This window comes from Mustela nigripes, chromosome 2 (assembly GCF_022355385.1).
Source record: "Mustela nigripes isolate SB6536 chromosome 2, MUSNIG.SB6536, whole genome shotgun sequence".
NCBI classification, from domain to species: Eukaryota; Metazoa; Chordata; class Mammalia; order Carnivora; family Mustelidae; genus Mustela; species Mustela nigripes.
Window position 1 is genome coordinate 200,671,808 of NC_081558.1, and position 15,266 is coordinate 200,687,073.

At 37.3% G+C, this 15,266-nt stretch overlaps 1 pseudogene; it reads left to right on the top strand.

Moving 5' to 3' along the window:
• Positions 1 to 7,145: 7,145 nt before the first annotated feature.
• LOC132010281 (small ribosomal subunit protein eS6-like) lies at positions 7,146 to 7,896 on the top strand (annotated as a pseudogene).
• Positions 7,897 to 15,266: the final 7,370 nt, after the last annotated feature.

Genomic DNA, 15,266 nt, shown 5'->3' on the forward strand with positions numbered 1-15,266 from the left:
CTGTGTGTAATTACACTAGAATTAAAGAAAGAAAGAAAAAAGAAATTAGATATTAAGATATGCAAGTTTAGAATCTTTAGCAATATCCTTATATGTAACATATTTAATGTGTGAATTGTTTCACCAATTTAGCATTCTACTTTCTCTTACATGGGAGCATAAAAACTTTTGAAAACTACTATTCTCAAAGCACTGTTAGCATACACACAACCATAAACCTTCAAATAACTAAAAACCCTCAATGTACCATATTATTTCAGTCCATGAGATTTCTCTCTCACATACACACATACACTCACATGCATAGACACACACAAATATACATATTAAAAACTAAGCAAAACACTTCCACAAAATTCCAGAAATCAACACACATTTATCTTTATCTCATTATCCTCATAAATGTATCGATGCTTAAACCCATTAAAGCCACAAAGGATTCTCAACCATAAAATGAAAAAAAAAATCAAATATCGTTTGTTTTATATTTACTAGGCTAGGGAAATGAACTGAAATTCATTTTTTTAAGATAAAGCCAACCCCCCCAAAAAGTGCTTTATGACTAATATTCAGAGAACCCAAGTAACATAACATCTAAATTCTAAATGCTCCAGCATGAAACTTGAAATATACAAATTCATTTAAATTCACATGAGTATTATAGTACATGTAATTTGAAATATAAGTGAGGTATTTGTTCAGAAGCACAAAACTTTTGGCAAACAGAAGCTATCACTATAAAAATAATTCTATTCAAATCCCCCATTGATGCATTATTAAACCAAGAGCCCTCTTCTACATAATTGAGTGTTGTCGAGACCAAGTTATATTTTTTAAAGTTCAGCTGAGACTGATTTTGAATAACTTTTAAAGGGCCCTGGTGAAGCACCATAGAATATTCTATGAGTTATTCAGCATTTGGACATGATCATGAATATATTTACTATTGCATTTTCATGATCTCTTAAATAATATTTTCAAAACATCTTGAGAGGTCGCAAAGGAGCCATTTGAGTAAAAGGCAGATTCCAAACTACAGTTTTGAAGATGTGTGTGCAGTTTCTCTGAAATGAAGCAACTCTCCGCCATTAAAAAGAGAGATTTACCTCAGCAGTGCCCCGTAGTAAGTAGGGTGGCACATTATTTTCAATCAGCAATTTTTCTTGAAACACTTGTCTCTGGACAGGCCATGAGGCACAACCCCTTTGATAGATTCTGTCTCGAAGATAGAGAACAGTTATTCCTCCAGACAGAACATGCCTAAGGAGAATTTTGTGTAATTGTAGCAAACCCAAGGTGGGAGGAAGTATTTTTGCAATGGCTCAGTGTTAGTGAAATAAGAAAGATATATTTGTTTCAAGTGAGAAATAAATGAGTAGGAATTTATATTCCACTATATATAATAAAACTAAAATGCATACATTTCCAGCATGAGACAATTTTAATGAAACACATAAGATTATTTCTATGTCCAAGAACCATTAAAACATCTATTATCAGACACATAATCATATTCATTTTCTCACTGGAGACAGCAATATAAAATACCATTTGTTTGCCAAAATAGTTGCTGCAGGTTATCTATCCTTTAACTGTTGCATTTTCAAAAATATGAATCAGTCTTACTTTTAAATGCCATAAATTTAGGACTTTCAGAACTCTATAGCCATGTTTTTAAAGAATGGGACATTATCAGAAAGAACTGAAGTATTTTGACAGCAGAGACTTGTCTTACCTTTAAATAGCATCCCACTCTTACCTCCTAGATCACTTCCAGGCCTAAAAAGTGAGTTCTCAGCAATACAGTCTGATTATTTGGTTATGTCTCTATGGAAATTTTTCTTTTTTTTTAATTTTTTATTAAGTATTTTTATTTTGATTCCAGTGTAGTTAACATACAATGGTATATTAGTTTCAGATATACAATATAGTGATCCGATAATTTTATACATTACTCAGTACTCTTTATCCCCTTCACCTACTTTACCCATCCCCCACACTCCTCTCCTCTAATATACTTTATTTAAAATGAGTACTCTCAGTTGAAGGGTTTTTTTTTTCCCCTACAAGAACATTTTTTATTTGAAGCATATTTCAAAACACATGGTTCTAAAGGATATATATACAGCATTCCATCTAAGATAAACAGAATACACATTTTCCTCCAGTACTCACAGAAGAATCCCCTGATTAGATCACATAAAAAGAGAAACAATAAATATTACAAATTTTAAGAAGACTAAAATCATACCAAGTATATTTCCCAGGCACAATGGTACAAAACTAAAGATTGACAATAAAACAAAGCTGAAAAGTCAACGGTAAATATTAGATATTTAGTATACAAATAACAAACAACACAATTTTATCTAGGCAAAATATTCAAGTAGTTTTTTTTTTTAAATCCTCACTCACACTTACATATTTCTACCACAAAATCAGCTGCTACTTTTAATGGATATGGTTAAAATGTGTTAAGAAAGCATAAAGCATGGAAAAGCAGTTCTAAGAAATCTGCTGACTTACATCAGTGTAAAGGTCAGTCTGACTCTATATGGACAGATGATGGTCAACAGACTATATATAATAGTATATACTATTTACTAACAAAACACAGTAATAGTTTTCATCGATGTGCATAGCAACCACAACCCTATTTTAAAGTTTCTAGACATATCCTTTGGCTGCAAAAGGTGAATTTTGACTGCATCGTTAAATTTTGTAGTTGAAAAAGACAATGTTTCAGTCAGAAGCCACTTCTGTCTTCTTGGATGAAAACTGAACATTGTTTTGGGGATTGGCTCTCCACGTGGAAGGACCACATGGGTAAACACAATGAGTTAGGTGGCTATAACAGACCTAGCTGTTACTCATGCAGACGTGTGGAATCCATGCTGGGTAAAAGTACTGTCAATTCTAGAGATTGCTACTTCAGGCTCTGGAGAACGGAGCACTTTCATGTGGGTCGCATGGATAGCAATTGAAAGAATGGTTGCTATGAATCAGTAATTCAAGGACAAAATGAAGGAAGTGGGATTTGTTTGGGGACAAGAAGTTTTTGTTTATTTATCTGAGTCTGGGGGTTGGAGCTTGGACTCCAAGGAGGAACAAAATAGGTGAAAGTGGCTCCTGAGAAAGCATGGCAACGGCCTGGTAGGAGGTAGAGGAACAGGAGGGATAAGGGGAACCCAGAAGAAATAGAGAACCCTATAAAGGAGAATGGGTGCACTGAAAGGAGCAGTGACAACTGTGAAAAAGGTTTTTACTTTTGTTTCCATGCCTATATTTTTAATATTTTACATTGTGATTTCATTCTGCTCTTCCAGATTTCTTTTTTAATGCTACATGGCAGTTTTAGCTTCCCTGCCCTTTTGCTTTGGAGAGTGGTGTGACCTTGCAGGGTGGAGGGTGTGACCTTGCATGTACCAAACACTGTGCAGAGAATCATTGCCCAGAGAGAAGATTAGAAGAGGGCAAAAACTGGTCACCAGAGTGCTCAGAACAGGAATCTCAAGCAAGAGATGACAAGCAGACACTGAAAATGGATTTGTTGAACATTTAAACCCTTAAATGGCTATTGAAACTCACAAAGGATCTTCCCGTGAAAGGCAGAGACTTATTGCCATTAACAGGGAGAGGACCCAAGCTGTGTTATATGCTAGCTGCCTTGAAAGGGGAAAGGTGATGCCTGAGGACATGAGAATTTGGGAGCATTCAGGTTTCAGCAAGAATAATGAAACTCAGGAAACCATTTGACCCCAGTGTCTCCCACCACTTGCCAACATTTCCCAGAAAGAGAAGCATCACATAGCCTCCCTGTTCCTGCTGGGGTGCTTATTAAAGAAATACAGGGAACATTTACTTAATATATTAGTTCATTTCATTCACTGACCAGCATGCTAATCGGAAATACCATTTTGCAACTGGATTAGAAAGATTATGGATGAAGAAAAACTTTTAAGGCAAATCATAAGTTCAAAGCTTTTGATCTGTGCTTGTTTTTGAGTTTTCATCTACCATGTTGTTCCATGTTTTACTCCATGATCTTGCCTGGCAGTTTAGCCTTAAGTTCCGAATCCCTTTTTTCTTGATATTTTCAGTGGTTTGTGGTTCCCTGTAACCACTAAAAGAAGATATGGGAACAATAGAGCCTCAAAATAAGCCGTTGATACCGAATCATGTTCTTAAATATCCACGCAACAAAAAGAGGTATGTTTTCAGAAAAGCAGGTTGCAATTTATATTCATTCTAGTATTAAATCACCCGAGAAATATTCTCTCTATCCCTTTACTCTGAAAAGTTTAATCAGGAAAAGAGGCTGTGTTTTGTCAAATGCTTTTTCTGCGTCAGTTGAGAGGACCATGTGGTTCTTGTCTCTTCTCTTATTTATGTGTTCTATCACATTGATTGATTTGGCAATGTTGAAGCACTCTTGCCTCCCAGGGATAAACCCCACCTGGTTGTGGTGGGTAATCCTTTTAATGTGCTGTTGTATCCTATTAGCTAGGATCTTGTTGAGAATCTTGGCATCCATATTCATCAGGGATATTGGTCTGAAATTCTCCTTTTTGATGGGGTCTTTGCCTGGTTTGGGGAACAAGGTAAGGCTGGCCCCATAGAATGACTCTGAAAATTTTCCTTCTGTTTCTATTTTTTGTAAAGCATCTTCAGGACAATTAGGATTATTTCTTCTTTGAATGTTTCATAGAATTCCCCAAGGAGTCCATCAGGTCCTGGATCTTGTTTTTTGGGAGGTTTGTAATCACTGCTTCAATCTTGTTACTGGTTATTGGTCTATTCAGGTTGTCAGTTTCCTCCTATTTCAGTCTTGGTAGTTTATGTGTTTCCAGGAATGCATCCATTTCTTCCCAGTTGTTTAACTTCTTGGCATATAGCTGCTGATAATAATTTCTAATAATTGTTTTCATTTCCTTGGTGTTAGTTGTGATCTCTCCCCTTTCATTTATAATTTTATTAATTTGGGTCCTTTCTTTTTTCTTTTGGATAAGTCTGGCCACTGACATAACAATCTTACTAATTCTTTCAAAGAACCAGCTTTTGTTTATGTGTTCTACTATATTTTTGGTTTCTAATTCTTTGATCTCTGCTCTAATCTTAATTATTTCCCTCCTCATGTGTGAGTTAGGTTTAAAGTTCCCCAGATCTTTAAGGTGTAAAAAGAGTTTGTGTATTCAAGATTTTTTCTATTTTTGAGGGAGGCTTAGATGGCTCTGTATTTCCCCCTTAAGACTACCTTTGCTGTATCTCATAGGTTTTAGACTGATGCATCTTCATTCTCATTGGTTTCCATGAATTGTTTAAGTCATTAGCAATTGGGGAAATTCAAATCAAAGCCATATTGGAGATACAACCCTACAACAGTTAAAATGGCCAAAATTGGCAACACAAGAAACAAGTGTTGGAGAGGTTGTGGAGAAAGGGGAACCCTCTTACATTGTTGGTGGGAATGAGAGTTGGTGCAGCCACTTTGGAAAACAGTGTGGAGGTTCCTCAAAAAGTAAAAAACAGAGCTACCATATGACCCAGCATTGCACTACTTGGCATTTATCCCAAAGATACAGATGTAGTGAAAAGAAGGGCCATATGCACCCTAGTGTTCATAGCAGCAATGTCCACAGTAGCCAAACTGTGGAAAGAGCCAAGATGCCCTTCAACAGGGGCACCTGGGTGGCTCAGTGGGTTAAAGCCTCTGCCTTCGGCTCAGGTCATGATCCCAGAGTCCTGCGATCAAGCCCCGCATCGGGCTCTCTGCTCAGTAGGGAGCCTGCTTCCTCCTCTCTCTCTCTGCCTGCCTCTCTGCCTACTTGTGACCTCCGTCTGTCAAATAAATAAATAAAAATTTTTTTAAAAAATTGTATGGTAGTAAAATAAGGCCATGTCTTTTAAAATATTAATATTTTTTTATAAACATAAACTTTATATTGTAATTGATAGATTGTAGAATTCATATATTAGGTATATGAAATATATCGGAATGAAGAAGCTGAGTGCTGCTTTGAAGTCCCAATGTCTACCCATCCATTGTCTCTTATAAATTACCGAAGAAAGATCATCAGCTGAATTCATTCACAAAATACACAGCATGGTCTTTTTACTGCAGACACCTTCACAGTCAATTCAGCCCAATGAGGAAAGGGTCATCAATCCATCAACCAGACAGTTAATCAAAACATACACTGAAAGGTCTATCAAGTGAAGGTTCTGCAAAGAATTTAACTTTGATTATTTGAACACTAAAAAATACCTGGATTTTAAGTGGTGAGTTTCTTTCAAATAGAAAATGGAGCACTCTCTTCTTTCTCTCTCTCTAAAACAGATGGTCCTACTTCTTCCAAAATGGGACAGCCAATCAATCAACTTTCTGAAATGCAGTTCATCCTAAATGTTTATAAATAACCATGTTTAAAGGGGAGATAGTGCAATAAAAGTGTTCATTTTGTTCTTTTAAAATTTCTGCAGAAAAGTGCTACATATAGAAAGATGAGAGCTTTAAATGAATCCAAACTACTAAAACCAATTATACATCAAGGAAGATAAGGTAAAATTGTACCAGCCAACTTGACTTCTTCTTTTGTCTCTCATAATAAATTCAGGCAGCAAAATTAGTGCTTTTAGCTGAAGTCTCAAATCTTTCAGTCTCCAAAGTTTGAATGTAACACTGCTGAGAAGATAAAGAAAGCATCTTCAAAGTCATCACTTCTTACAAGCTAACATCACATTATAAATGTTTTTGGATAACAAGTTTTTATTTGCAAGTCAATAAGACCATAAATATCTGTCCAAACAAGCTCTAAACTGCATCGAACATCACCTCTGATAGGGACAATATACATTACTAAAATCAATTGAATGATTGTCCCCAAACTAAGAGATACTTAGAATTAGAGGTAAAAAGCATATAAAATTTTAAAAGATAACTAATGTGGAAAATGAAATACATTCATTACTAAGCAATTCCATTCTACTTTTTAAAAAAAAAATGTTTGAATAATTTAATTTTTGTAGCTTAATTACAATAACATGTGGTGGATTTCAATCTGATTCTCAATTTTGCAAAACTAGCTTCAAGAATTATTGAAAAAGGTCTTTTTTACGGTACCTTGGTGGTGGTAGGCTGTGTTAGGATGAAGCTGAACATCTCTTTCCCAGTTCCTGATGCCAGAAACTCATTGAAGTAGACAATGAACACAAACTCACAAACTGTGCCTTTTATGAGAAGCATATGTCACAGAAGTTGCTGCTGATGCTTGGGGTAAAGAGTGGAAGTGTTACGTGGTCTGAATCAGTGGTGGCAATGACAAGCAAGGCTTCCCCATGAAAGAAGGTATCTTGACCCACAATTGTGTCTGCCTGCTGCTGAGTAAGGGGCACTCTTGCTACGTATCAAGAAGGACTGGAGAAAGAAAGCACAAATCTGTTCAGGGTTGAACTGTGTGTGCCAATCTCAATGTTCTCAAATTGGTCATTGTAAGAAAAAAAAGTGGGGGTTGGGGGGATTTTTCTGGATTCACTGATACTACTGAGCTTCATCACCTAGGGCCCAAAAGACCTAGCAGAACCCATAAACATTTCAATCTCTCTAAAGAAAATGATGCCTACCATTATGTTGTGTGAAAGACAAAGAAGAATTCTAGAAGCAAAGCACCCAAGATTCAGCATCTTGTTTCTCCAGGTTCCTCCAGTACAAACACTGATGTATTGTCATAAAGAAACAGAGTACTTAGAAAAATAAGAAATAGACTGCAGAATATATTAAACTTTTGGCCAAGAGAATGTTAAGAAGCCAAAGAAAAACTCCAGGATCAGATTACCAAGAAACAGAGGCGGTCCTCTTTGAGAGCTTTTATCTCTAAGCCTGAGTGCAATCAGAAATGAGATTTTCTAAGAGTAACAAATAAATAAGATCATACATCCAAAAAAAAAAAATTAACAACAATCTCAACAACAAAAAAGAAATGGAAAAGGAACTGAAACTTTGGCTATGCATGAGTAAACCCTTAAACCCCACATGCTTCTTGAGAAAGGTAAGAGCAGAGTTAAATTTCTAAATCTCTGCCCCCCATCAAAGTCCACTCTACTACCACTTCACTTTATGGAACTCCAATCACTGCAACTCATTAAAAAAAAGTGTATTAGCATCCTTTGTTTGCATGTTGTTTTATAAAAAGCATCTGTCTTCCACATGGAAGGCAATGAACAATAAGCATTGAATAATGATCCTTTGCCCCTAAAAAATGCTGTGCCTTCTTCAGTCTAATGTCACATTTAGTGGGTTTCATGCTATTCGTAGTACGGTGGAGATTGCCCCCAAAAGATCCATATAGATTCCAGGGGTGTCCTTGACCACGAGTGTGCTCACATGACATCAATGGCTGCCTTCTCTCACTGTTAAAAAACCAGCTAAGAACAATTTCTGCTAGAAATGAGTAAGTACAGAGAACCTTTTCTTTCTACTTATTTTGGTAGGCACTTCCCCACACATACTCAGAGACCACTCTTACTAATCCAGGTCACAGGACCGATGGAAAAGTTGGTATGCTCCTTCTTTTCCCTGGAAATTCATGGACCATGGTTCCTCCACTAGTTCTCCTAGAACCTTATGGGTTGCTTCAGGCACTGACTTGTTTGTAGACCACATCTAGAATGAGAGAAAACATTGAGAGTCCTTGTCTTCAAGGGAGATATTCTTGAAGAGACTGCAAAAGAAGCCAGGCATAGGGGTGCCTGGGTGGCTCAGTGGGTTAAAGCCTCTGCCTTTGGCTCAGGTCATGATCCCAGGGTCCTGGGATCAAGCCCTGCATTGGGCTCTCTGTCTTCCTCTCTCTTGCCTGCTTCTCTGCCTACTTGTGATCACCATCTGTCAAATAAATTAATAAAATCTTAAAAAAAAAAAAGAAGAAGAAGAAGAAGAAGCCAGGTATACCCAGCTACAAAGAGAGAGGCACAGAAAAAAGCTATACCAGATTCTCCTTCGGTTTTTTCCTTAAATGCTCAACATGCATATAACTTGATTCATTCACTCACGTGGGACTGAGCCCATTGATTTTCATTTTTGTGACCTGGCACATCTCTACCTACTAGAACCTTCTGTCTTGGTTAGATTCTGGCGTATATAGAGTAGTAGTCCTTAACGACTCACTCATTTATCTGAATGTATGAGACAGTGGCCCAGCTTTTTCTCCTCCACCCCAGTTTATATATAGGCACTCCCTCTTGGGACTTTCTTGGCAACTTGGTGTCCGCTGGCCAGCTCTACAACTTTTCTGACTTTCCACTAAAGAGACAGGCTCCTATGAGCTAATCCTTCCTTCAGTTTTGGAATTCTTACTCATCTGACAGTTTCCCTTTTAGGAATTCCTTAAGGTTTGAGATTACCTTTTCCTCTCCTTTGCAATAGCACAGTGTCTCCCTAAAGTAGGCACTCAAGAAACGTTTGCTAAAGGCATAATGAATTCTTAGTATCTCATTCTGCATCAGTGATTTTATTTTCAACCCAAGTTATAAGCACCTGACAATGTTAGGGAGAGTCAAGATCACAGTCGAGTTTATGGATATTTTTCAGATAATAAATGTACACATTTTAAGAAAATAGTGTTTTTTCAGAGTCAAGCCACCTATGAAATGGGTTGCACATATCTGGGAGGTGAAATTTTTTCCTGAATTTTTACCATCTGATTTTACTATGCATTTTAATTTTATACATGAAATTGTCTGCATTCTCTAAAATCCTAGGAACTATGACTATAAGGATAAGAAGAAATTGCTTGAATATTCAGCTAAGGCCTCAGATTCAGACCTTGGAAGATGAGCATCTGGAGTTTGGGCTATTGCTGGGGTAATCATTATTATATTTTATCTTCTTTCCTGTTTTACAGATTGAAAAAGGAAATGAAAGGAACAATATGATCTAAATCCAATATGGTAAAGAAAATATTGAGGACCAAGCCAGTTCCTCTGTCTAAAACCAAAGATGGGAAAACTCCTTGTCAAGAGCCCCAAATTCCCAAATGTAGAAGCTGAGTTTCAGCTTGAGGGTAAAATTCCCAAAGGACTGGTTAAAGGAACCTTAAAAGAAAGCCTGAAGGAAATAATCTTCCTCTGCTACATCCAATGCCTCCAAATGAAGATATAATCAAGAAGGCTGCACTCAGCTCCTCCCTGTCAGCCTGGGACCAGCACTCCATGCCCAGCCTCCCTCCTAGATCCAGTCATTCTATGCCCTCATGGTGGCATCTGGTAGTGTTGCTCAGTGTTCTTTAGATCCTTTCCTGTCAGGAGTTGATACCTACCTCTCTCTGGTTTCTCATTCCGTCATTTATAAGCAACCTGGCTTTGGGTAGTTTACTGGCCCTCTCTGTGCTTCAGTGTCCAAAGGTAAAATTGAGCGGGAGGGGCAATAATAGCAATGACCCTGCAGATGACTTAATACGTGTAAAGCTTTTGAAACAGTACCACAGTAGGAAAGGTAACAGTACATACTTAAGTATTTTGGTTTGGCACTTTACACTTTTTTTTATAAACATATATTTTTATCCCCAGGGGTACAGGTCTGTGAATCACCAGGTTTACATACTTCACAGCACTCACCAAAGCAACTATCATATGATCTCCCTGATATGAGGAAGTGGTGATGCAACATGGGGGCTTAAGTGGGTACGAGAAGAATAAATGAGGCACTTTACACTTTTTAAACAACCTTACACATACCATCCATCTGATTATCACAGCTACGCTGTAATAAGCTAGTGAGATAAGTAACCCCCACCCACTGACTATGTGAAGAAATTAATAATCAGGGAATACAGGTGATTTGGATTTGCCCAAATTATCATGGCTATCAAGTGGTGGACACATGCTGGCCATCAAGTCTTTTCATATTTGGTCAAAAACTTTCTACAATATCATACTGACTGAGTTCCTCAAAACATTCCTGGATTTACTCAGGAAACACAGCCTCTGAGATTTCCCACAGTCCTACACTCCTGACTCAAGGGTGTTGGGGTGCCAAGAAGAGAAGGAATATAAATTCTCTCATACCTGGTTGTGGATCATTTATATCATGATGCTGCTGCTGATGGTGATGATAACGGCAAATATTAGTAACTCTTACTACCTACTGCTTAAGGAAAGCCAATCATTTTAAAGATTACATAATCATAAGAAATAATAAATGTCTGCCATTTTATGACACTAACAATTGAGGTCATCATTTGCATAGTAATACATAACAGAAACAATGTCCATCATCTTCAGTGACTTTTCTAATCTTATAATATTCTAGGAAGACATGGGATATTTATTTAAAAAAGAAAATTAGTGGGACTGACCCCAGCCCTGGCTAGCACAAGGCAAAAAATGTGAACATGGGCTCATGGAGGCAGAATGGAACATGAGTGGATGTCACTACCTTTCAGAAAGCAGAGGGCTGCTCTGAGGGATGAAAGGGAAAAGGCCAGATGCCTCTAAGAGGCATCTATTTTCTTGCAAGCCTGAAACTTCCCTCAAAATGCTGCCTATGAAAAAGTAAAATGTTATCACTTACCATTCATCTATTTCATTAAAATGGGAGGCAGAATAATGATGGAGTTGAAAGCATGACCTCTAGCATCAGAAGTCTGGGTTCTACGCCTGGATTTGCCATTTATAAGCTCTGAAATCTTGGCCAAATTACTTAGATTCTCTGTGCCCCTGACAAAATGGAGATATTAACAGCTCTTATCATGTATGAATAATAAATAAGTTAAACCATGCAGTTCACTTAGAAGAGTGCCCTTCACTTAGTAATAATGCTCAAGAAGTGTTGGCTAGTAATATTAATGTAGATTTTCCAGCAACCATTCTCTTCCTCTGTCTGCTTTACCATTTAGCAATTTGACTCTGACTTATAGCATCAAACCAACTGTCCCACTAGGACTTCAGACTTTGTTAAAGACTGATAATCTTTTAGTTACATAACTCAGCCTCCCTACTTACTAATGGCACATGTTTATCCTGTCCTCACCATCCCCCAGCCTCCTGACTCCTTTGTTCCTGGCTTCCAAAATACTAGGACAAAATGTATATGTACATATACCCTTATATCCTTCCCTCTGTCCTTTCTTCCCAAATTCAGATCTTTATGTGACTCCATTCCACTCTCTAACAAACACGCTTCACACTTTCTTGAGCCAATACACAATCTCTATAATTGCCCTATTTAAAATGTCCTCTGAATAGCCACATGATATAAATATATCAACCTTTATCTTCCATTTCTCCTTTAATATCCATTTATTTTCTTACTTTCCCAAATGATACCTTCACACCTTTTCTTCATCCTCAATCTTCACTGTTTGCTGTTTTCTTCAATCAGATCAAAAAACTGTTTGAGTCTGCATCCCCTAAAAATATTTCCCTAAGTCTGTTACCCTCTCTAGCTAATATTACATTGTCCCATTTCTCAAAAGTGTAGTAAATTCCCCACCCCTACTTCTTCAAATTCCCCACCCCCACTTCTTCACCTACAAATACCTTTATATCTGATCCATGCCTCCATAGTATTTTGAAAGCTTTCTGTCAAACAAAAAGTATAAGACTCTTGGAGAGGCAACAAGTGTGAGGTGTGTGTGCATGTGTGTTTGTATGCCTCATCCTCCTATGTCTCTGTAACATTTATACTGTGTCCTCTGCTTTATTGTTGAGACACTCTTTGTGTGTTGTGACATTGTACTTTTCTCGCTCTGTCTCCCTTACTCAAAGTGCTAAAATTGCCTTCAGTTGGCTCGTTTTCTTGCTTAAATGTTTTACACTTTTGCTGATACTTCCATTATCTTTTTAGGTTATCATTTGTAACTGGTTTGATTTATCTATGGCTTTTGCTTCCGGTTGTTAAAGAAGTATTTAATTTGATTTTGAGAAGCATTCTGTTTGTCACATTTCTCAGTCTCTTCCGGCTCCTCCTAATGAAGGATGACCTCCATGTGGTAGTTAATCACCTTGTTCTTGTTGACTTGGTCTGAGTGTCCTATGGTAGACGGAGCCAGAACTGTTACAGCTCCTATCCAGAATTTCTTTTTTTCCAGCTTCATTGAGGTATAATTGACAAACATAATTGTATGTATTTAAAGTGTGCAATGGTAATTTCATATACATGTACATTATAAAATATTTACCATAATCAAGTGAGTTAATGTATATATCACCTCACATAGTTACTTTTTGGGGTGAGTATGGTGAGGCCACTTAAACCATACTCAACAAATTTTAGAGTTCTTGTCACAAAAAAACCAGAATCCTGTCTCCAGGCCTTAGCATTAGACCCCAAAGAATGCTACTTACAGGTTTTTGATAACGTACCTGGAGAATTGCTGCAGCTGGGTATTATATTGTAATATACGTGGACTTATACAAGGTTGTGAGATTATGTAAATTTGTTTCATCTTTTGTCAATCAGTAGAAAATTACATATATAAATGTGTATTTACCATGCATTGACTATAGGATTCTCATAGAAACACAAAATTTTATTTCAGTCTTAATGAGAGAGAAACCATTGGGTTCAATTTTACAACAAGAGGAGACACTTCCCAAAGTCGTACTTTTAGTTAATTTTCTGAGGCTTATCTCTATTTCATATGACTCAGTTTCTTATACTTACTACTAACCAGAGTGACCATCTTTAATGTGAACATTGGAAGGTTTCTCAAGGAAACTTTTAATTATATTTTGAAATAATATGCTTCTTTCATGTAAAAATCAATAATGATGTTTTAGTTTGCAAACGGAAACTGCAGTCAATATATGAATTTTTATTCTGTACATTCATTTTTTTAAAAAATCGCTTCTATTGAGGTGTAATTTAGATATTATAAACAGCACCTATTCTTAAAGGGGTACAACTTGGTGAATTGTGACAAATGCATACACCAACATAACCACTATATCAAGATACATACCACTTCCATTCCACAAAAAAGTTCCCATGTGGTCCTGTCACAATTAAATTTAATCAACAAAATTGTGAAAAACAGAAGAAAAGTGTGGGAGAAAACTTATTCATTGCAAAAAAAAAAAAGGCCGAGTTAGCACACAATAGAAAATCAGATACAAACATTTATTTGAGCCATATGCTATATAGCTGAATAAAACAACAAAAAGGGAGGGGTGTCTGGGTGGCTCAGTGGGTTAAAGCCTTTGCCTTTGGCTCAGGTCATGATCCCAGGGTCCTGGGATCAAGCCCCACATCGGGCTCTCTGCTCAGCGGGGAGCCTGCTTCCCTTCCTCTCTCTCTGCCTGCTTGTGATCTCTGTCAAATACATAAACAAAATCTTTAAAAAAAAAAAAAAGTTGGGGGGAGACTATAGCTTACCTGAGTAACCTAACAATCAAGCGAAAGAGGAAATACATCATTATCCTTTATCTAACACTAGAAAATATATCAATGTAGAATAAGAAACTACTTTTCTTACCCCTCCCCCACTATGGGCGTGCCATTAATCACTGGAGACAAAGTAATAAATGATACATGATCAACAGTAATTTTAACTGAAATGCAGGCATTTGACCTTCTCATCAATGGTTTTTTAGTAACATCCCAGGCATTGTGTTGGGAAGCATGGAGCAGGGACATAAAGGGACTGACTGTTCAGCTGTCCCGTCTGGTTATCAAGCTTCATGGGGATTTGAATTAAGAGAAGGAGAAAGCATCATCTTTAGGCTCTTTCTTTCTTTCTTTCTTTCTTTCTTTCTTTCTTTCTTTCGGCTGTTTGTTTTAAATAATGCATTGTCTCAATTGACTGTGTAACAGAAGTGGGACACACACAATTGAGTATCCAGGTTCCCAGGTATGTGGGCAGGATTCTCCCCCATCTTGGTGGAGGTGGACAACAGGAATATCTGAAAGGAAATACTTCTCTCAGAAAAGCAGTTGTGTGTATGCTCACACTCTTATCTGCTCCCTCGGAGCAGAAACAAAATGCTTCCCCATAAAACAGGTAAGATGTTATTTTGGCATTCCTGAGACTGCTGGCATTTTGAAGAGAAATGAATAGGTCTCAGTGAGCACAGGGCACTGACTGACAGTCGGTGGCCAAAGTTTGGCTCTTTTAAGAAGGCAGAACACCTCGTGGTCAAATCCAGTTTTCTTAGCTTCCTGAGTACCTGCATCCTTAACAGTAGCCATGCCAGAGAAGGACTGACCCTATGTTCATTGGGTCCAGAGTACCATGAGTAAACTGAGTTTTATCTAAGAATATCAGTCACCTTAT